At 38.7% G+C, this 21,462-nt stretch overlaps 1 protein-coding gene across 6 annotated transcripts in view; it reads right to left on the reverse strand.

Moving 5' to 3' along the window:
• The window catches only part of LOC308194891 (uncharacterized protein), a 709,819-nt gene that overhangs the window by 197,731 nt on the left and 490,626 nt on the right, over positions 1-21,462 (reverse strand). For 4 of the 6 annotated variants that reach the window (XR_013950992.1, XR_013950993.1, XR_013950996.1 and 1 more), the window contains 4 exons: positions 11,906-12,087; positions 5,666-5,862; positions 4,224-4,323; positions 588-3,111 (listed from right to left, as the gene is read on the reverse strand). The gene's annotated coding sequence lies outside the window, so the exon portion shown is untranslated. Of the gene's footprint in view, positions 1-587; positions 3,112-4,223; positions 4,324-5,665; positions 5,863-11,905; positions 12,088-16,971; positions 21,457-21,462 lie in introns of those variants that run through there. The other 2 variants (XR_013950998.1, XM_080591442.1) reach the window with 2 other exon arrangements.

Genomic DNA, 21,462 nt, shown 5'->3' on the forward strand with positions numbered 1-21,462 from the left:
TGTACAACTGTCTCTGTAGCTAAGGTCTAGTATCCCACATCCTTCTTTAATCCTCTGCTTATTGCATACATTTTATATCAATTTTTACCATACTTATATCCTACCATGTCCTTTGTGCTTTATTCATTCACAATTCTTTATTCCATATAATGTTTTTCTGTCACACTGGACTGTGAGAATTGTGTGGGCTTCCAATAGTTTGATTTGTTGTTGTCTGGTACTGAGTCCAATAAGTCATTTCAGGAGGCCTAATGTATGTGGTTGCCAATAATGAACAAGTTACCACCCCTGCTTCTAATTATGGTGTAAAAATACAAATGAGAATATAGAAACTGTTCATCAATATGAAGGACCTAATAATATTCTCTTAGATTTTACAGCAGGTGTTTCACAAATATCCACTTATACCCCATGCTAAGTGTGTTAAAACAAACTAAACCATTTCATTTTCCAAGTTTTTACCAAGATTTCCACAACTTTGTGTGATAGAGAAGACAATACCTGACTTTTAGAAATATAATTTAAAGGTGAGTTATAATCTCACACCACAATGCAAACAAGAAACTATACTTCTAAGCATGACCTACCTCTCAGAGAAGCTGTCAGTAGAAACATTAAGACTCTTCTCCTCAGTCACAGAACATCTATTTGGCATTTGGCGCATACTATCAAGCTTAAGTAATTTATCAAAAAAAAAAGTAAAAGTAGTTTAATGCAAAATGACAGATAGAAACCAAAGCAGGATACCAACCTAGTATGACAGTCTCCTCAGCCCAGCACACCACTCGGTGCACTCTCACACCTGACAGTTTCAAGTTTAACCAGACTGATTTTAAAGTTATTTCATTATAAGCCGTCATTAAGAGTTACTTTCAATTATGTGCAGAGAATTCTTATCTGTCTTTATCAAAGTCCAGTTGTTTTTCTATGTTTTCCTTCTATCTGTGTATTTATAGTAAGCTCCACCTGGCTTGATGCTCTCCTACCATCAGTCCTCTCCAGCTACGTGGCTCGTACACAGCAGGAGGAATCCACCACTCGAATGAAATGATCACTTAGAGCTTGCTTTTGTTCAGGAGTTGCTCAAGCATCTAACAGCTACAATAAGCTGGAGCCTCCTACTTCAACTGATGTTTTCACAAGTGTTTTTCCTGAAATGGCACAATCATAGGTTTTTGTTTGTTTGTTTGTTTTGGTGTTTTTTTTTTTTTTTCAGGCAAGACTTGAATACCCAAAGGGTTATCTTGATTTATAAGCCATTTACCTCCATGTAATAGTTTGCACTGTTCCAACTATCTCTTGATTAGTCAATGAGAGGCACATTCAAAAAAAAAAAATGCTTTAGTGCACTTCAGGAGTCTTGTTTTGCAGAATTTATTTGCTTGGTTTTATTGCCTGGATAAGAATCGCAGCATACCAGTTTGTAGAGAAATCTCAAATTTTAAAACCTGTGTCTGCTGGGTAGGTGGCAACACAGATGTTGCTACTTCAGTACAGTGTTAGTAGTTTGGTTTTCTAATCTGTGTATAATATATATTTTCTAAAAATAGCTCCTGGAGCAGTAAAAAAATGCATTAACATCACCAAATTATGTTGATTAGCAGCAATTGAAAACCTGTCCAGTCATTTGGAAAGGAGTGAACCAGTGGTCACAAGAACATTTCAAACAAAACACAAAGGTGTTATAAACAGGAGAAAAACACCACAGCATTCTGCAAAACAATGTTATGGTATTTTATGTGCTTTTGTATATTCCTATTACTTTGTTATTTTTACCATTACTCTATTCATTCCCTTTATTAGCAAATTTCAATTCCTTATCATTATTTAATGCTTACTGCAATAAAAAGTAATTTGAAGAAGAGAATAAAGACAGAAAATATCAGAGTCACAGAAAACTGAACACATTGTCAGAAAAGAAGCTGTTACAGATTTTTAATTACTTTTTTTTTTTTTTTTGCGGCTTTTTCTATTATGGCTTGAGTCTTATTGTGAGAGATTAATATATTTTTTTTTTCTGATGAAGTATTGGCTGTCCTAATATTATTAAGTATATTGAGTATGCTTTTCATTTGTACTTACTATGTTTCATGCAGTCACATGCTAAAAATCTTACAAGGTGGCAAAAATTAAGAAAGGTCACTGCAATTGATAGGGACACTCCTTTGCTGTCCCCATGAGTTTTTGGAAAGGGGAAGGCATCATTCAGCTGGAATTCTAAAATGCGTGTAAATGACTCTTCTTGACATTTTCTCTTTTTTGAACTGAAAAGGCACATTTCAGAAATTGTTTATTTAACATGCTTTTCAAGTGCTCAGAGGTTTTAAATCCTATATTTAGTTCAAATTGGGATACTTTATATTTTGAAGGAAGCATAGAATCACTTTCTTGGCAATGTATGGCTACATCTCTTTCATAAAACTCTACATAACGTATTAATTTCAATGTTTTAGCAATTCTCTAAGCTGGGTATCCCTAATTTCTGTATTTACCAACATTTGTTCAATATCTGCTTCCTCTGGTGGAAATAGTTTTCACTTGCTTTGTCTTGAAAAGCTCATTAGTGATATATTTATTAATCTCTAAATCATAAATCTTTACTGTTTCTTCCTATGCTCAGTTCAGAATCATGCTCAGTTTCTTTCCATGCTCAGGTTTCCTTACATCATTTTATGACGAACCATGATGTATAGGTTTCTATAGGAGCAATAGGCCTAATATTACTGACATTGAAAATTAATGGAAAAAATAAAACATTTACCAGTTTATAGCATCTTCATCATTTAAAAATTCAGCTAGAAAAGAGTTTCAAGGACTGACTGTTCTCATGAGAGTCACACAACCCAGAAAATACTAGGAAAGTTTAAAATAAAAACTAGAATTTCTTTACTGATAACATGTACACACAACTGGATGAAGAATGATTGCTCTTATTGTATTCATGATGATACCACATACTTGCTGTATCCATGCATTCTACTGTACTCAAGGGATGTTACATCCTTACTTGTGTTCCAGAAAATTAAGGGGAATCTGTGCCCTTTACGCACTGTACTCTTCTGCTGGAGCTGAAACTCAACGCCAGATGGCAGCTAAAGGTCACACAGTGGTCTGCATACCAAAAATAGAAAATTAAATTTTACTTTGAAAAAAGATGATCACACAAAAAGTCATTGAGTGAAGTCAGCTGTGTCCAAACTAACTTTAAGAGATCTTACCGAAAGCAAATTATGTCTGTATTATGTATACATATTGAGGGGGGAAAAATTAAGCAAAGCAAATTTTAAGCATTTGTAATATGAAGAAAATTCCCATATTTTTTTTTAGAAAATCTAAAGCATGTGAAGGACAGTCATAGAGTGTTTGCTGGCCTCATTGCATTTGTTCTTTTGACACTGTCAACAACAACAGTAACTGAGAATGAATAAAAAACAGTGCTGGATTTAGCTTGACGTCTCCAGTGTGTTGCAAAACACACATGCATTCCAGAGAAAACATACTAAAAGACACTTTTCAATAATAAAATATAATTTTGAAAAAAGTAATAAATAAATGTTATATCAAAACAGGATTGGCAGTTGTTCTACAGCTGTTCTCCAATGCCACTGTACAAATATATAGTCTATGCAGAATGCCTTGAAAGCTTTTAAATATGGTTTCTACTAGGTTAACACTTCACAGATCTTCCAGGGAAAACAAATACTGCTGTCTCCAATGGTAAAAATCTAATACTCAGGTCAGGTTTTACAGCTGTGAAGAAGTAGCAGCCTCTTAAGTACGCACAACTACCACTATAAAAGTTAAATATAAGTTAAAATCAATACCAAGTATTACACTTAGAAGCAAATGAAGCACTGGAAGCAAATTAAGTTTATGGAGTTCTAATTTAACGTTCACTATGCAATAAGCTCTGCAGAAAGCATGTTAGTGCCCAGCCTGGAGGTGACAAAGATAGAGTTGATTTTAGTGAAGTCTATATACAAGACAAATGGTCAAGACTCTCTGGAGACTCAAAGACGAAAGGCTGGGCACTTGGCCACTGCTCCTGCTGTTCAGACAGCTACAGATATCCCCCTAAGAGGAGATGGAAAAAGATAAATGTTACCTCCATCCTTTTACCCAACAGCCATGGACATAATCTTTCAAAATTTGATCAGTAAAATCAATGTGTCAGAAAAATATTCACACAGTATTCCCACAAAAATGTGGAAAACTTTTCTTGCCTGCTCAAGATGATCATCTCCTAAGGAGTTTGGTCTCTCAAGATCTGAAACTTTGGGCCAGCCTCTGCCTCAGGGTCAAGCCTCCCCAGTCTTTCCAGACCTATTCCACAGAGAGAAAACAAAATACAGCAAGACAAAATTACTTTTTGTTCATTTTCTTTGCCAAAATTGGAAACAGAGTATCTTGCCCAGAGGAATCACTTTATGGGTAAGTTGGAAGAAGCCCATACAAAACTCACTCATATAGTTTGAACTTATGGTCCCATATGTGGCTACTTAGATGGTGTTTACTAGAAAGGCAGCATACATGAAATCATGTTCAAGTTTAGAGGAGGAAAAAAAAAGAAAAAAAAAAAAGGATAACTAAAACCTAGAATTTATGGTAACAAGAAGTTTAAGCAATTCAGTGTCCAACAGTTTTCCAGGAAAAAGTAATTAGCATGCCTTCAACAATCTACATATATCAGAGTGAGCAATTCCATCCATCATGTCAGCAATTTCAGTGCAAGGGGAATAAAGATAGGGTTGTTTTGATCTCTGCTGTTGAATTTCTGCTGTCTGCCTTCATCATACTTTCTACAGAAGAACTAATGAAAAGGAACAGAAACCGTATCCTAAGTTGGCTATGATTCTCCATTTATATTTTGAATTTAGGGACTCAAAAGTCATGGGATGAAATTTTTGACACATTCAAGTACCAGGCTTTGAATGGTTGTTGAACAGAATTTCCTACATTTTTTCTTTCCTTTTTTTTTTTTTCTTTTTTCTTTTCTTCCCTTAATACATATAATGGAAATATAAGAATAGAGCATCATAATCTAAGGACTGATTTTTATTTATTTTGGCATGTAATCTTAATATGTCATTTAACTGCCAAGGGAAACACCATTCTTACCAGGGCCTATGTTCAGTTCTCCAGCTGCTACAGGCGCACGCGAAGTATTATCTCAGTATGTGCACACAAGGAATTTCAGTCATTTAAAAACGCCCAGTCAGCATGATTGAGTTGTTGCATTAAAAGCTACAAAAGCCCTCCTGTTTCAAACTGTTAATAACATACTAGAGAGTTGAGGCGCTATGAAAAGCAATACACACAAAGTCAAACAGCCCGGATAATGGCGAAGAGGAAGCTAACACACAAATAAATTACTTGGGCAGGCAACGAACAAATCCGCAGAGAGAGGTGGTAACATATTGTCAGAAGACAGCTTCAGGCAAAATAGGTGAAAATCACAAAGAAAAGACATGAGGCACAGAAAGGGAAACAAAATTGCAGAGGAGTAGCAAAAGCAAAGGCCTAATAGTTATTCTGACTAGGACAAGTTGACAGCATGCCAAAAGAATTAGGATCTAATCAGTCTGCAGGGCTGAGGACTGTTTGGAAGAAGGAGAATCAGATAAATGGAATATATGAAGAAAAAAAAATAGGCAAAGGAACAAACCGATTTTGAAGGGAATATTATGTTCCTGCCAAAAGTCTCTTGACAGAGAAAGGGCAAGACGGACAATTTCTGTGGGTACATGACAGCTGGGTCATCATCTCCTCCTCACACGCAGATAAGGCTGCCGCCATTTTTAAGACAACCTTTCGAAGATACAGGGCAGTGCTTGTCCATCGCAAGTAAGCAGACTAAATAATCTGGAACATTAGCAAACACAGGTAACTCTGGAGAGCAGTAAAACACAAATGATTTTATAAAACATATGTCACCTTACTAAAGGAGAGTAGACTGAAGAAGTGTAAATGATAGCTGCCTTGCACTTGTGAGATATATTGGGATGCAAAACGTCATCAATCAACACAGTTCTCCACAGTTTCTGATATTAAGTCCTTGTAAAAGCTTCAAATGAAAATTCATTAACTAGTTTCAATAGCTGTCTATCTTCAGCCCTGATTCTGCTGCTCACTTCATCATGACTTGATATTTCTTCTCAGAAAAGCAGGATTAAAATTTTAGAATAGCACAAAAATATGGTAAAAACTTTGGAAGAGTAATTGTAAAAGCAATTATTTGTGGATTTGCATTTGTGGACTGCTGAATGGGAATACTATCAGTACGTGCTTAAGTCACGACCCACAACTGGGAACACTGTTGTTGGCCATGACAGATAACAAGTCCAGAGTCACCTAAGACACTGAAAGAGGATGCCATAGGCCTGTACTCAGACTCTGAAGGTCATGTTACTTTTATTTGGGTGCTTAATTACAAATACAAATTCGTGACTAACTGAGCTTTCATTTACATTCCTTGTGACTATAAGACCAACTAAGAAACACATGCCCAGGTTTTTTACTAAACTGTAAAACCACCTCCCATCTGAAGAGGTCACTTTAATCATGTCCGTTTTGACTAAATTAAATGACATGTATTTATTTTCTATGGTACATATACTTTATAGTATCCCAGATACTACTCTATGGTAAACTTAATCAAAGCACAACATTTCAACAACATTTTAACTGTAAATAGCATGTTGCTGCAGCCGAGAAGCCCTACGGTACATTATTGTCGTAACTAGGAACTGGCTATAAGCTTTGTACCAAATTTGCACATCCTCAGGACTGAAGCTTGTCAGATTTGCTCTGTCTGAGCTCTTTGCAACCTGCTGTAGCTTTGGTTTACTTGTTTCAGCTGTGACTGCATTTTTTCTAATTGACTGGGTGTCTATGGCTAATTTATTTTACTTCTGTTTATCTTCATGTGGTACAACCATGTGTTTATACAGATAGCAGTTACAAGCAGCTATTCTGTGTAGCATGGGATACTTTTGGCTCTAACACACTGAGACAGTGCAGAGAAACACTGGTCAGGTACAACTGTTGACTTCAAGAACTGGGGACAGAGGACATGTCACAGGGAAGTCCAGGCATGGGATGAGAGAGATGGGGCACAGGCACAGAGACCTCACAGACACAGACAGCTTGTCCATGTCCAGTTAAAGAAATGCAGACCTAGAGCAGGATAAATCTGGTTTTAGGGACAAAAAAGAAATGGTATCTAACACAAATAAAAGTCGTCATAAAAAAGAAAGTCAGCTGTTAATGGAACTGCAGACCAATGAAGAAAGAGGAAGATGCAAAAGTGCATTAGCAAACATATCCAAATGATCCTGAGTGGATCCTGGAGGGAAGAAGAGGAAGCCATTGACATGCACAACCTGGTATTCCTCCCTGCGAGGGACTCCAGATGCTGCCGACTCACCATGACTCTCCAGCACCAGAACCAGCTGTTGAAGGGAGGATTCACAGATTCACAGATTCACAGATTTCTCTAGGTTGGAAGAGACCTCAAGATCATCGAGTCCAACCTCCGACCTAACACTAAGTACTCCACTAAACCATATCGCTAAGCTCTACATCTAAACGTCTTTTAAAGACCTCCAGGGATGGTGACTCCACCACCTCCCTGGGCAGCCCGTTCCAATGCTTAATAACCCTTTCGGTAAAGAAGTACTTCCTAACATCCAACCTAAAACTCCCCTGTCGCAACTTTAGCCCATTCCCCCTCGTCCTGTCACTAGGCACGTGGGAGAATAGACCAACCCCCACCTCTCTACAGCCTCCTTTCAGGTAACTGTAGAGAGCGATGAGATCGCCCCTGAGCCTCCTCTTCTCCAGGCTGAACAAGCCCAGCTCCCTCAGCCGCTCCTCATAAGACTTGTTCTCCAGACCCCTCACAAGCTTGGTCGCCCTTCTCTGGACTCGCTCGAGCACGTCCATGTCCTTCCTGTAGCGAGGGGCCCAAAACTGAACACAGTACTCGAGGTGCGGCCTCACCAGAGCCGAGTACAGGGGCACAATCACTTCCCTCGACCTGCTGGCCACACTGCTTCTTATACAGGCCAGGATGCCGTTGGCCTTCTTGGCCACCTGAGCACACTGCTGGCTCATATTCAGCCGACTATCCACCAATACTCCCAGGTCCTTCTCGGCCAGGCAGCTTTCCAGCCACTCATCTCCCAGCCTGTAGCTCTGCTTGGGGTTGTTGCAGCCCAAGTGTAGGACCCGGCACTTGGCCTTGTTGAACTTCATGCAGTTGACCTCAGCCCATCGCTCCAGCCTATCCAGATCCTCCTGCAGAGCCTTCCTGCCCTCGAGCAGATCGACACACGCACTTAGCTTGGTGTCATCTGCAAACTTACTGAGGGTGCACTGGACGCCCTCATCCAGATCATCAATAAAGATATTAAAGAGGACCGGCCCCAGTACCGAGCCCTGGGGGACTCCACTAGTGACCGGCCTCCAACCAGATTTGACTCCATTCACCACAACTCTCTGGGCCCGGCCATCCAGCCAGTTTCTAACCCAGCGAAGCGTACGCCAGTCCAAGCCCCGAGCAGCCAGTTTCTTGAGGAGAATGTTGTGGGGAACGGTGTCAAAAGCCTTACTGAGGTCAAGGTAGACCACGTCCACAGCCTTTCCCTTATCCACCAAGCGCGTCACTTGGTCATAGAAGGAGATCAGGTTCGTCAAGCAGGACCTGCCTTTCATAAACCCATGCTGACTGGGCCTGATCGCCTGCTTGCCCTGCAAGTGCCGCGTGATGACCCTCAAGATAATCTGCTCCATGAGCTTCCCCGGCACTGAGGTCAAACTGACAGGCCTATAGTTCCCCGGGTCTGCCCTCCGGCCCTTCTTATAGATGGGCGTCACATTGGCTAGCCGCCAGTCAACCGGGACCTCCCCCGATAGCCAGGACTGCCGATAAATGATGGAAAGCGGCTCAGCCAGCTCCTCCGCCAGTTCTCTCAGTACCCTTGGGTGGATCCCATCCGGCCCCATCGACTTGCGCACATCCAAGCTCCGTAGCAGGTCGCCAACCATTTCCTCATGGATAGCGAAGGCCACATCCTGCTCCCCATCCCCTTCCACCAGCTCAGGGCACTGGGTGTCCGGAGAACAACCGGTATTGCCGCTAAAGACTGAGGCAAAGGCGGCATTAAGCACCTCAGCCTTTTCCTCATCCTTAGTAACTAGGTTTCCCCTCGCATCCAGTAAAGGATGGAGATTCTCCCTAGTCCTCCGTTTCGCGTTGATGTATTTGTAAAAGGATTTTTTGTTGTCTTTAACGGCAGTAGCCAGATTGAGCTCCAGATGAGCTTTGGCCTTTCTAATTTTCTCCCTGCACAGCCTCGCTACATCCTTGTAGTCCTCCTCAGTGGCCCGCCCTTTTTTCCAAAGATTATAAACCCTCTTTTTTCTGCTAAGCTCCAGCCGCAACTCTCTGTTGAGCCAGGCCGGTCTTCTTCCACGCCGGCTCATCTTTGGGCACGTGGGGACGGACCGCTCCTGTGCCATCACGATTTCCTTCTTGAGGAGCGCCCAGCCTTCCTGGACTCCTCTGCCCTTCAGAACCGCCTCCCAAGGGACTCGGCCAACCAGCGTCCTGAGCAGCTCAAAGTCAGCCCTCCGGAAGTCCAATACAGCAGTTTTACTGGTCCCCTTCCTGGCCTCACCAAGAATAGAGAACTCTACCATTTCGTGGTCACTCTGCCCCAGACAGCTTCCGACCACCACATCTCCCACCAGTCCTTCTCTGTTTGTGAAGAGAAGGTCTAGCGGGGCACCACCCCTGGTAGGTTCACTGACCAGCTGCGTCAGGAAGCTATCTCCCACGCTCTCCAGAAACCTCCTAGACTGCTTTCTCTGTGCCGTGTTGTGCTTCCAGGATATGTCCGGGAAGTTGAAGTCCCCCACGAGGACAAGCGCCGACGATTTTGCAACTTCTGTCAGTTGCCTATAAAACTCCTCATCCGTCTCCTCATCCTGGTTCGGCGGTCTATAACAGACCCCCACCAGGATGCTAGCCTTGCCGGCCTTCCCGCGGATCCTAACCCACAGGAGCACAGCACCAGGAAAGGGGGTAGAAACTAAGAAACACATATAAAAATCTTAACTGCATTATTACTCTGTGTTCTCTATAACAATTAGATCTGGACTAACAAAGATTAGATTCTGATGATTTCAATTATAACAATAAATCCTTGGCTTTACCTCCCAGAAACAACATTTCAAATGTGACATCACATAAGAGATGCCAATTTACAGTTACCTTTCCTATAATTAAAAGTCCTAATGGATTTCATGGTAGGCCCTTCATATAATTACATGAACTGCTAAACACTAAGTAATGAGCCTTTGTGTTTCAGCTGGTGCCATAAGTACTGGAAAGAGCCTGGGGGCATATAGTTGGTCTTCACAAGAAACAGGATGTCCACCAGACTCATGATGCAGGTAAGCTCATTTAGCAGGAGGAGGACAGACCTGCTTAGGTCTTTCCTAGATTTAGCTACTTTCCTAAATTTAACTACACCTTCTGCTACATCTGAGGGAGGCAAGTATCTCCCTGAAATGACTCTTAAGAGAACACTTGAAAGCATAAACAAACATAAACATGTTTGTTTGATTTTTTTTTTTTTAATTCAAAGGTGTTGCTGAAGATATATGAGTGATATATATAATTTATGGCTGAAAGTAGAGGGTGATTTGAACTAGAAAATGTGCCAAAGAGCCTATAGTCAGGGAAAAAAAAAAAAAAAAGTCCTCAGTTTTCTTAGAAAGAAATTTTAGAGAAAGAAAAGAAGATTCTTATGGATCTTACACTCGTGTTTTAATTTTGAGCTCCAAGGGTGATTCAGTACACATTATGTTTTGAAATCCCTCTGCAGCACATGTTAGTGTGTGCTGTTTTCTGTATATCTGTTTTGCTTTACCTGGCTTCTTAGAAATAACATTTGCTCTGCAGCTCAGTTTAGGATCCAGCACTGTAAAGAAAAAAATCATTTCTATAAAGATTTGCTGCCCATGATCACTTCTTGCTGCCCGGAATTGCCTCCCCTCTCTTTATTGGTTTTGTTTTTTGTTCTGTAATAACATTGTTTGAAATCCTGAAAAGGATGTTTCAAAATCTGGAGTATTTTAGTTTGAAGACCACTGATCTTTAAAATTGCTTTCTGACTCAGATAATCCCAAAGGTTACTGTGTTTCTTCTTTCAATGATAATTTCTCAAAATAGGTTAGCCTGAAACAGTCAGCAATCAAAACCATAGTAGTAGAGGATAATCCTAATCCCACTTCATTTCACCAACACCTTGCATTTTAGTAGATCAACTCCTGAAATAAAATTTTCAGATATTTATTAAAGAAAAAAAAATATGTATTTAACTGGCATTACTTTATGGGGAACCAATAATTGGTAAGAAAATACAAACCCTTTTCATGTTTATGTCAAATATTTTATTTAAAAACGTCTATATTCATTTTAATATTTACTTTTTGATTGACTACAGTATTCCTCCCAAACCATAGATATCTATCAGCAGGAGCAAGAGAGAAGAAAGGAGAAAAGTAGGTTTAATGTATTTACCAATGTTCTTGGTAATTATCTTACATATCAAATCTGGTTACTGTGTGAATGTTAAATGGATAACCAATTGCAAGCACTTGGATTTTATCGTTCCGTCATATATATCATGCTGTGATCAAAAGCAATTCAATGTAGTGCTGGTGTAATACAAAAGAATATTTGAGGCCACTTTGATATCCTAGACATATCTTCCTGTGATTCCTCTTCCCAGCTGTTTATCATTTAGATACAGCCAGTAGCAATTTAAATTTAAAAAAAAAAAAAAAAAAAAAGCCCCAAACCCCACAAATATAGACACAAAGTAAGATTTCTTACTGATTTTAGATGACAGAAGAGTAGATGTCCACACCTTTGCTGAGCTTTCCACCTGTGCAGTGAATGGAGGCTGGAGTCTTTTTGCCAAGGTGATTCATCTGACCTACTTCAGGCACCTTCCTTAGGATGAGATGAATCATGTGCTGGAACTGCTTCGTTTTCCCTGTTTGCTCTAAGGGAACCTAAGGAAATGAAACACATCTCAGATACTTTAAAATAAGCTGAAACAAGAACATCATTAATATTTTGTATTAATGAATAGGAAAGACTAAGTATATAAGTTTGTTGCTACTAGAGTGAACAATTGATTATTGTAATAGGTTTCTGCTATAAATTATTAGAAGAAAATACTTTTTAAACAATATCCAATTATCATTATTTATTAGAATATTTAGTTTCTATTTTGAGATGTTGATCTGTCCTTGTAAAATTTATTTACTGCAGAGTACACATTTCAAATCCCATTTTCTTAATTAGTCCTGTCCTATATGTAACTGCGTGACTATTATCAGTATTATTTTCAGAGGTATTAAAAATAGAATGTTTTTTTTGTTTGTTTGTTTTTTGTTGTTGTTTGTTTTTTTGTTTGTTTTTTTGTGTTTTTTTGTTTGTTTGTTTGTTTGTTTTAAATACAATACTACTATATCTTATGTGCTCCACACTATGACAGAAATTTAGATCAGGATTTTCCTGCACTGAACATCAATTCTGCTCAATAGAAAGCAGCATCTGATCAAGACAGCATTATAACACTTTGGTTCTTTTATCTACTACTACTTCAGAATTACCATAATGCCTTGTAAAATGAATCTCATGTGACAAACAATGAGAAAAGATATAGAAACAAAGCTTGTAGATCTGCATTCAGAGTGGGTCCTTCCTCGCACCTGGGAAATGCTTTCAGGCAGTCAGACTTTCAGCCACTATTTTCCTCCACTATTTGGGTGGCCAGGGCACAGGGTAGGAACCAAGATTAACTAATTACTTGAACTCCAGTGTTTATAGCAGTGCCTGTGTGACCTAAAGTGTTTAACAAATGAGTCCATGGCCACAAGAGAAACTACATCTCTCTGTAAGCAAACCCTTCATTTCCTCTTGATTTCCCATTTTCTTGAGTTATCTTCTCATAATGATCACTAACTGGGTGTTTATCCAATCCTGGATGCTCACCATCAGGTATGATTAGCAGTTCTGTGCATTCTAAAATTTCTCAAAATATAATAAAGTAATACTGTGGAAAAATTGAAGGCTTTTCAACTTGCAACCCTAAAATGAGCAGTTTTACCAGTAAAGTTGCTAGCCTAAGTTCCTCACCCTACTTGGTTTAATAGTAGATTTGGCAGTGCCAGGATAACAGTTGGACTAGATGATCTCAGAGGTCTTTTCCAACCTAAAGTATTCTATGATCCTATCAATTATGAGGATAAAAATGAGTGATATCTTTGGAGCAGTCTGCAGCTCCAAGCTATTTGAGAAGGAACAAAAGGAAAACTCATGTTGATGAGTGCCAGCTGTGGACCCATATGCAGAAGTCCTCCCAAGTAATACCCAAGCCAAAGCTCCACCATGGCATTTTGAACAACTGCCCAGGATCTGAAAGATGAAGGAAAGCTGACATAAGTACGTGCTGAATGAGCATTAGATAGCAGGGTCCCAGTAGGGCTGGCTGCTCAGGCACAAATGCAGTGGAGCAGGGTTGGGATGAACCAACAAAGAAACACAAATTATTTAACAGCTGGGTATTCATTTTTCTACAGTCCACTCAGCTTTCTGGATGAATCAGGGGTCAAGAGGAAAAATAGCATGTTGCATTCATACCCCCATAATTAATATTCATCAGGGGCTGATTTTGAATGTTCTTTGAAGAGCAGATTTTAAATTCTCTTATTTTCTACTATGTTGGTATTTGACTTTGTGTTACAGTGCTCTTTTAGCAATATTTCTGTATGCAAAATATATCTACCTATCTACACATCTAAAATAATCTGGCCAGTCTTTTATACTTCAAAAATAAAAATGTATCATGTGTGTACTTTTCTCTGTGTAAGAATAACATATTTCAGGACTTTAATGCAGTGTTTTTATTATCTAGCAATTATGTAAGTTACTATACAACACTGTAGTTCAATTCCTCATATTTTACAAAGAGATTATGAATGAAATTAAAAAATGTTTTCTATGGCTGAAATTCTATTTATATTTTTAATTATAGATTAGTCTGATTTATTAAAGTCATCTACAAACAACATACTGTCAAGTACTGTCCATCCATTGAGAGCATCACCACATATGCATTTGATGTGGGGAAAAACTAATTCCTCAAGGTACATTACCAAAAAAAAAAAAAAAAAGCTGTAAGAGGAATTGAAGGCTTCTTTTAAACATGGCAGCTTGCAAAACTGGCAGGTTGAGTAAAGTGAACACAGGAAGATGTTACACTTGGCTTATTGTGACAGAGCACTGATATTTTCACCCTGTATGGTGGATCATCCTGGGATCACACTCCTGAGGATGTACTAGGTTAGGATGTAGCATGCAGACCTGCTGCAGCAAAGAATCTGCTTTGACTAATGAGCAGAATGGCAAAAAGAAAACAAGATCTGACAGTTCCTTGATACTAAATGGTGTGACCTAAGCCCATAGCTGTCAAGGTTTTTGCACTGCCAGGAGGGAGATCTGGGGGGTTTGGAGCAAGAGAAACAACTATAATGATTTAGGCTTAACCTCAGCAGTGCCCTGTACCATTATATAATGATGACTTACCTTGGAGTATGCTAGTTAAATATTTTGATAAATGGAGGAAATAAAAGTTACTGGTCCCAACAGTTCCTTTGCACATAAATAAAAGAAATAGTTGATAAAACAGCATGAAAAGGCGGGTAGGTAGCATATAATTATTCCCCAGATGACAGGAAATAAAATGGGCAGTGTAAATCTACTAAAAGGTGTAATTATCTTCAGGTACCAGGCCCACATGAGACATTATCTAGCATCTGCAAAAGCCGTAACATTGTCTATTTTCACCTGTTGCATTCATAGCAAATATTGCAACAAATGGCTAAAAGCAATAGGCAGCTATTGCACAAGAATGAAGTACAAAGGAAAAAAAAATGAAATAACATCTGAGATTTGTGTAAGGCACTGAATAAGAGCTGATATGACATGTTAGACTCACTGGGCAAGGAGCTCAATTAAATATGCATGGTATTCTTCAGGAAATGTACTACATCTTACTTGTGCTCAGAGGTACAGTGAAAATATTCTGCTGGGTTGCTGACAACCAACAAGTTACCTAAGGCCCTTACACAGTTGCCTTGCTGTCCTCTGAAACACTGCAGTGATGGTAATCATGACATCCTGTACCAACCTATTCATGTCCATCAGTCCTGGCACCTCTCCCATCTGCTCAGCACAGGTTGGTATCCTACAGACACCTTGCATGTTCAGTCAGGCATGCCTCAATATTAAAAAGATGAGATACATCACTGTAAAGAAGATGCCAGTCAAAAGGAAGCAAAAAATAATAATAATAATTGTTGTGCTCTTGTTGTGTGAATGTGAAAATGGAGATGTGATACTAAGTGACATCTATCAACGTTCACCGATGAGATAGGACATGCATCTCCTATCAAGGGAATATCTCTGCTCAGCTGGTTGTGCCTATGAGATCAGAAGCATTTACATGATCTGTACAAAAAAGGAGCTTTCAGGAACAAATTTTAATAAATAGCCTGAAGACTACTTGAAGTGCCTACAAAAGAATGTTGATAAGTTTAAAAACAAAACAAAACAAAACCAAAAACCTTTCTTCCATTAAAATATAAAAAAGAAAAAAAGAAATGAATAGAGAATTTCACCTCAAGTCATACAAATTTCAAAACTGACTTCAGACATGTGAATTTAATTTTCTAAACTCCTGCAATGGATGTCAACTTAAGTATGTTAACATAGCCTTCTTTCAGTGGTCCTAAACACACAGACATCTTTCCATACTTACCTGGTATAATTTGGAACAAAATCCTGTAAAATAAGGTTGCAAAGCTTTTGATATTGGAAGAAGTGTTCTCTTAGCATAATTTGGGGGGGTATTTTTTTATTTTTATTTCTACCGTTAATGAATAATGTGTTTTATAAACAGAAGGTTGTGTTCTGCTGTATGTATTTTGGACTCTACAAAGAATAACCTTCTAACCTGGGGTCTCGGTCAAAGGATGAATATTAGTCAATAAAAGGATTGTTAGTTTCATAAGTCCAGACTTTTACACTTGAATTTTTTATTTTTTTTAACATGAAGGTTCCAGAGTATCAGTTTCTCCTCAGATACTAAACTGCACTGGAAACATCACCTTACACTGCAGACATATAGGTATTTATTGATACAGCTAATAGAGAAGTGGGTAAGTAATAAAACCACTACTGGCTTTGTAAGAAATACGCATAGCATGTGTATGTGACACCAATTAACAGCATGTTTTTGAAGAATGCCAGCTTGACAAGTCATTGACAAGTACTGGAAACTTAAGTCTCAAGAATATATGAGACATGACAGAGGCAGCACAAGTTCTCCCACCCTTCCTTCCCAATACTCTTCAACCCTGACTTACCATATTTTGTGGAAAAAATGCATTTTCTATGCCTACTCCACAGTTGTTATCTGCAAGCGACCACCAGCAGGCCTGCTGGCTAGTGCCAATTTTGACAGTGGATTATGTCGTGAAATGACATTTGGGTTTTGTCCTTGCTCAATAGCAAACAGTGTTAAAGAAGTAGGTCACAAGACAAATTCCTAGTATAGGAAGAAGGCAGAGTTTTATGAGCAAACAGCTTTAATCTGTCCTTTTCTTTTAGGTTATGTTTGCTTACCTGGGGGAAGCTAAGGGGGAGGAAAAAGTTTACCTGCCTGGAAGGATGGAGCTTGTGTACAGAGTGGAAAAAGATTTGATTGCCTGAAAGTAAAAGTGTCTATTAGAAAGAAAAGAGAATGCCTGAGAGAGGAGTTTACCCGCTTGCTTCAAAAAGCCTGACTGCTCCCAAAAAAAGAATTTACCTGCTAGTATTCAGCTTACCTACTTTTCTGCTAGGTGCTGGAGAGCAAAACGCTGAAACAAGGTCTACGCCCATTACTTCTGCCAGTGCCACAGAGTCAAACCATGGCCATCCATTAATTGTTGCCCAGAAGCCTCTGTAGCTTTAAAATTAAAAATTAGCTTTAAAAGCAGGATTGCTTTACTCATTGCTTTCAATGCAATCCTTGAAAGTGAAGGTGCTTCTGGAAGTTTTAATCTATTTATTTATTTTTGTTTGTTTTAAAAAGGGAACACAGCCTAGAAGCTATTCATCACTTATAAGGCATGAAACAAAATTTTCTTGTGCTTTTGAAGTGATTCCTCTGAATATAATTGACTAAACTGATTAAAGCCACTGTTGAGCTGAAAGTCTTCCAGCCAAGGTTTGAAAAATGCCTTCCTGTGAAATGTTTAACATTTCTTTTTGTATGATCTGCTTATTAGGCTGTTCAACTTTTTATCCTGGGAAAATTATGATTTTTCAGGAAATTGGATTATATCTGCTCACACCCACTGTAGCTGAAAATTATTTTGTTTGTTTTCAAAACTGGACATTTTATTTCAGCCTTTTTTTCTTTTTTATAAATTTGTTTCTTCTGCAGCATATTAGTCTACTTAAATTTTACATCTTGATTTTCACTGCACAGCCATATAAACTTTTTATACAAAATGAAGATTTTTGTTTAAAATCAAATCATTATCAGCAAACCAAGTATAAAATTACATTCTCAGTATAGGGGAAACACATAAGGCATTTTAAAAACTATATTTCCCACACTGAAGTATGTATTTTTCTCAGATATGAGAATTTCACAGAATCACAAAATGACTGAGGTGGGACAGGACCTTCAGAGGCCACCTGGTCCAAGCCCTGCTCAAGCAGGGCCACCCAGAGCTGGCTGCCCAGGACCACGTCCAGGTGGCTTTTGGAGATCTCTGAGGATGGAGACCCCACAGCCTCTCTGGGCAGCCTGTGCCAGTGCTTGGTCACCCCCACTACTCAGTACATGTCCATATATACATCCATATATATATATGTGTGTGTGCATATATATGTATGTGAGCGTGTTAGTCTATTTTATATTTTTCTATACATTTTTATCTTTGTATTTAAGAGAAAATAATCTTTGTGTGTCAATATATTTGCACACACAATACAGATATTTATTATTTTTCTGTCCTCTCATAAAAAAAAAAACACAAACAAAAAATGCACTTTACACTGAACCCTGAACCTCAGTTTGTTTTTATAGCCTCAGTTCTTTTCCTACTAATCATTAACAAATCCTTCTTCTTTCTTGAAGAAAACAACAAATACAAGTGAATACCTATTTTGTGTTCACGTATTTTGCATACAAGTCAGGTGATTTACATTCACATTTGGCCAGTCTGGATGCATTTAGTAAGATGTGTATAGACCTAGATCCTCAGACCTAGATCCTCACATGCACGTACTACAGGGTCATAATAAGCACTTTGACTCTCCCCCAGGAAGAGTCAAAGCCAGAATACTTTCTCAACTAAACAGAAATGCATCCCTGTTCAAAAGTTAATATTCTCTCTAATTTTATTTATTTTTAAAGCAAGAATAAATTATAGTAATACACTGTGAACACCACCTGATTAATATGCTTGCTCAAATAGTAGAAGGGGGCAAACTGAGCCCCTTTTATTGAGACCAGTCAGGTTCCAACCAGGGGATTCCTCGCAGTTGTTCTCTGAGGGCTAAACTGGAAACTGGATTGTACAAGAGGTGGCAATGTAAGTTTTAGAATCAATTTGAAGTCTTCAAAAAAGTATAAGCATGCAGAATACTTGTAATGTTGTTATATTTATCTATCTACTTTTAGACGTTACGTTATCTATTCATAGTTCAGCAGGTATGCCACACTCATCAGTTTCCAAATTATTTGCTGACTTCCTGGCACACCTCTTAGTTATTTTTATCTGATATTTCAAATAAATTACAAAATGTCTTGAATTGCATGATTAGTCCATTATATATTCTGTTTATTACAATTATATGAACTTTTGATTAACCTCCATAAGTTTCATGAATAAATTACCTGGATCACAGGAAACTGACAGTTAATGTAACAATGTTCCAGTGGGGAGTTTCCAAGAGATTAATCTACCTTTTTTAGAGGCAGGTATTTTCATCTCAGCTTCCTTTAAAAGCAAGATATGCTGCTGCTCAATTGTGATGAAGAACATGTGAGTATATTTGCAACCCACTCAAAATGAGTGGGTGCAAAATTTACTCACAGAGTCACATCTTTGGGAGATGATTTGTGCCCTTTTAAATATTGATGGTGGAGTTGCTCTAACATGATTAGGATAAATTGTGTTAATCATAGGGAGAGTCCTCCAAGCTTCCAAGCAATATGACAATCTAGACGTTTCTCTCCTCTATCTTCCTTGAGTGTTGTTAAACAATTTCTTGTTGAGAAATATCTATTTTTTATTATTATTATTTATTTATTTATTACTATCCATAAGACAATTACTGGGGGAAAAGAAACTCAAGCTTCTGGCTACTCATCAAGACTAGATGGTCGCCAGACACCTGGCTCTGTTTTTGCCCACAGTTCCTCCCCATTTGTGCATACACATTTCCCAAAGTTCTTGCATGGCAAGTTTTGTCTGCACAGATGGGCTCACACTACCACTATTATAAACTGATCAGGGAAACAAGAAAAAGTGGTGGGGATCTAGCCTGTGGGTATAGGGAAAGCTATCTGCTGGAATCACCTGAGGATGGAACAACCAAGACAGCACCTTGCCTACCAAATTCATCACACTCAGCACCTGATATGCGCTGTAGGATCACAGAGAGAGAAGAACTGCAAGAGCTTTTTGATGGCCTATCAAGAACCAATAATAAACGTTCACAGATGATCTCTTGGTAAAAGACAACTTGGTAGCCCAGGTGTTAGGCAAAGTAAGGACACCAGCGGAGGGTGCTGTTGGCCCTTTGATTAATAGCACAGAAGAAGAGCTCAATATAAAAGTCATAAAATGAAAAGCAACGATCATTGATGACACAGGACATATCTGCAAGAGATAAGAAATGCAGAAATGTCCACAGAAGCATCTCATTGCTGCCCTGCATACCCTATTCAACAGCATCATGGTGATGGAACAGCTCAAAACAGGAAAGCTTGGGAAGCAGGTCAGCAGGCAAGAGGAGGTTTGGGACACCTTGAGAGAGAACCAGGGAGAGAGAATGGGTGCTGGGTGAGACAGAAGAGCCCTGGGCAAGGAGCGCTGGCCTCGCTGCAGTGGTGTGCTGCTGTTCCAAATAGATATTCATATACCTAATATAGGATATTCTACTCTTGTGTTAGCTTATCTTTAGACCAAACTTAGAAGACAACATTTGTTAAGTATTTCTTAAACAACCAGATAGAAAAGGTCCTGCAAGGTCAGAATAGTCCATGGGTTTAGTACAGTTTTGATGGAAAACTACTGGGAATGATCATCTAACGACCCTGGGCTATAAATATTATTATTAACATACTGATTAGATCTTTTTCTGTGCTTTTTTTTTTTTTTTTCATAGGAGATAGACAGAGATGATGCCAACTGCTCTGAGTAGCTGGCAGAAACAGAGAGCTGGATGAAAACCAGCTGGTTGCAGATCAGACTGGAAAGATAGATGTGATTCAGGAGAAGTATTTTAAGAACAAAATATTGCACCAAACTGTTCCTGAAATGTTTTTGCATTAGACTCAAATTTCAGTGGGATTCATAGATCTATTTGGGGTCAGCTTTCCAAAGAAAAAGGAAACACTGCAGATCTTACATGTTTTCTCATGTGGATAACTACATTCAGAATAATTCTATTTCCTTTTCTGGGATCTGTAATCACAGAAGTCCCAGGATGTCTAGAGTACAGGAAAAAAATGCTAGAGCTGAACAGCACAATGACATTACTCTTCACAGTGAATATCAGGATGCAAGATGGGTGAAGGCAAGTAAGTGCCAAAAAAGAACAGGGACCAAAATTGAAAGCATTTTTCTAATTTTCAACAATATATTAGTTCAGATGTGACAAAGCAAAAAAATAGAGATAAAGAAGGAATTTTAGGTGTTACGAGAGTAACTTTTTAAAGTAAATCATGGAGGACAGATGGTAAGGTTGTAAAAGATGTGTTTTCTAAGAGCTAAAGTCAGGAGCATTAGAAGTGTAAAGAGGCATGAATTTAATAAGGGAGAGAGCTATTTATTATGAAAACTAACAATGCATGCACTTGAAATTCATTGGTATTTCTTCAGAGCAATCTTGGTAAATAGTGAAAGAAATACATAGGACACTATGAGCCTTTTGGTGTAATTTCCTTCTGCTTCCCAGAAACAATAAAATAATATACAGGAGTTCTTTCACTGTCCTCAGTGCAATGACATTTTACAAAAGGTAAAGCAATGCTGCACCTACTGACTTCCCTTGTCTATTTACAAGAGGAAATGTCATCAAGCATTCAAAATGTC

This window comes from Anser brachyrhynchus (genome assembly GCF_964034855.1).
Source record: "Anser brachyrhynchus genome assembly, chromosome: 4".
NCBI classification, from domain to species: Eukaryota; Metazoa; Chordata; class Aves; order Anseriformes; family Anatidae; genus Anser; species Anser brachyrhynchus.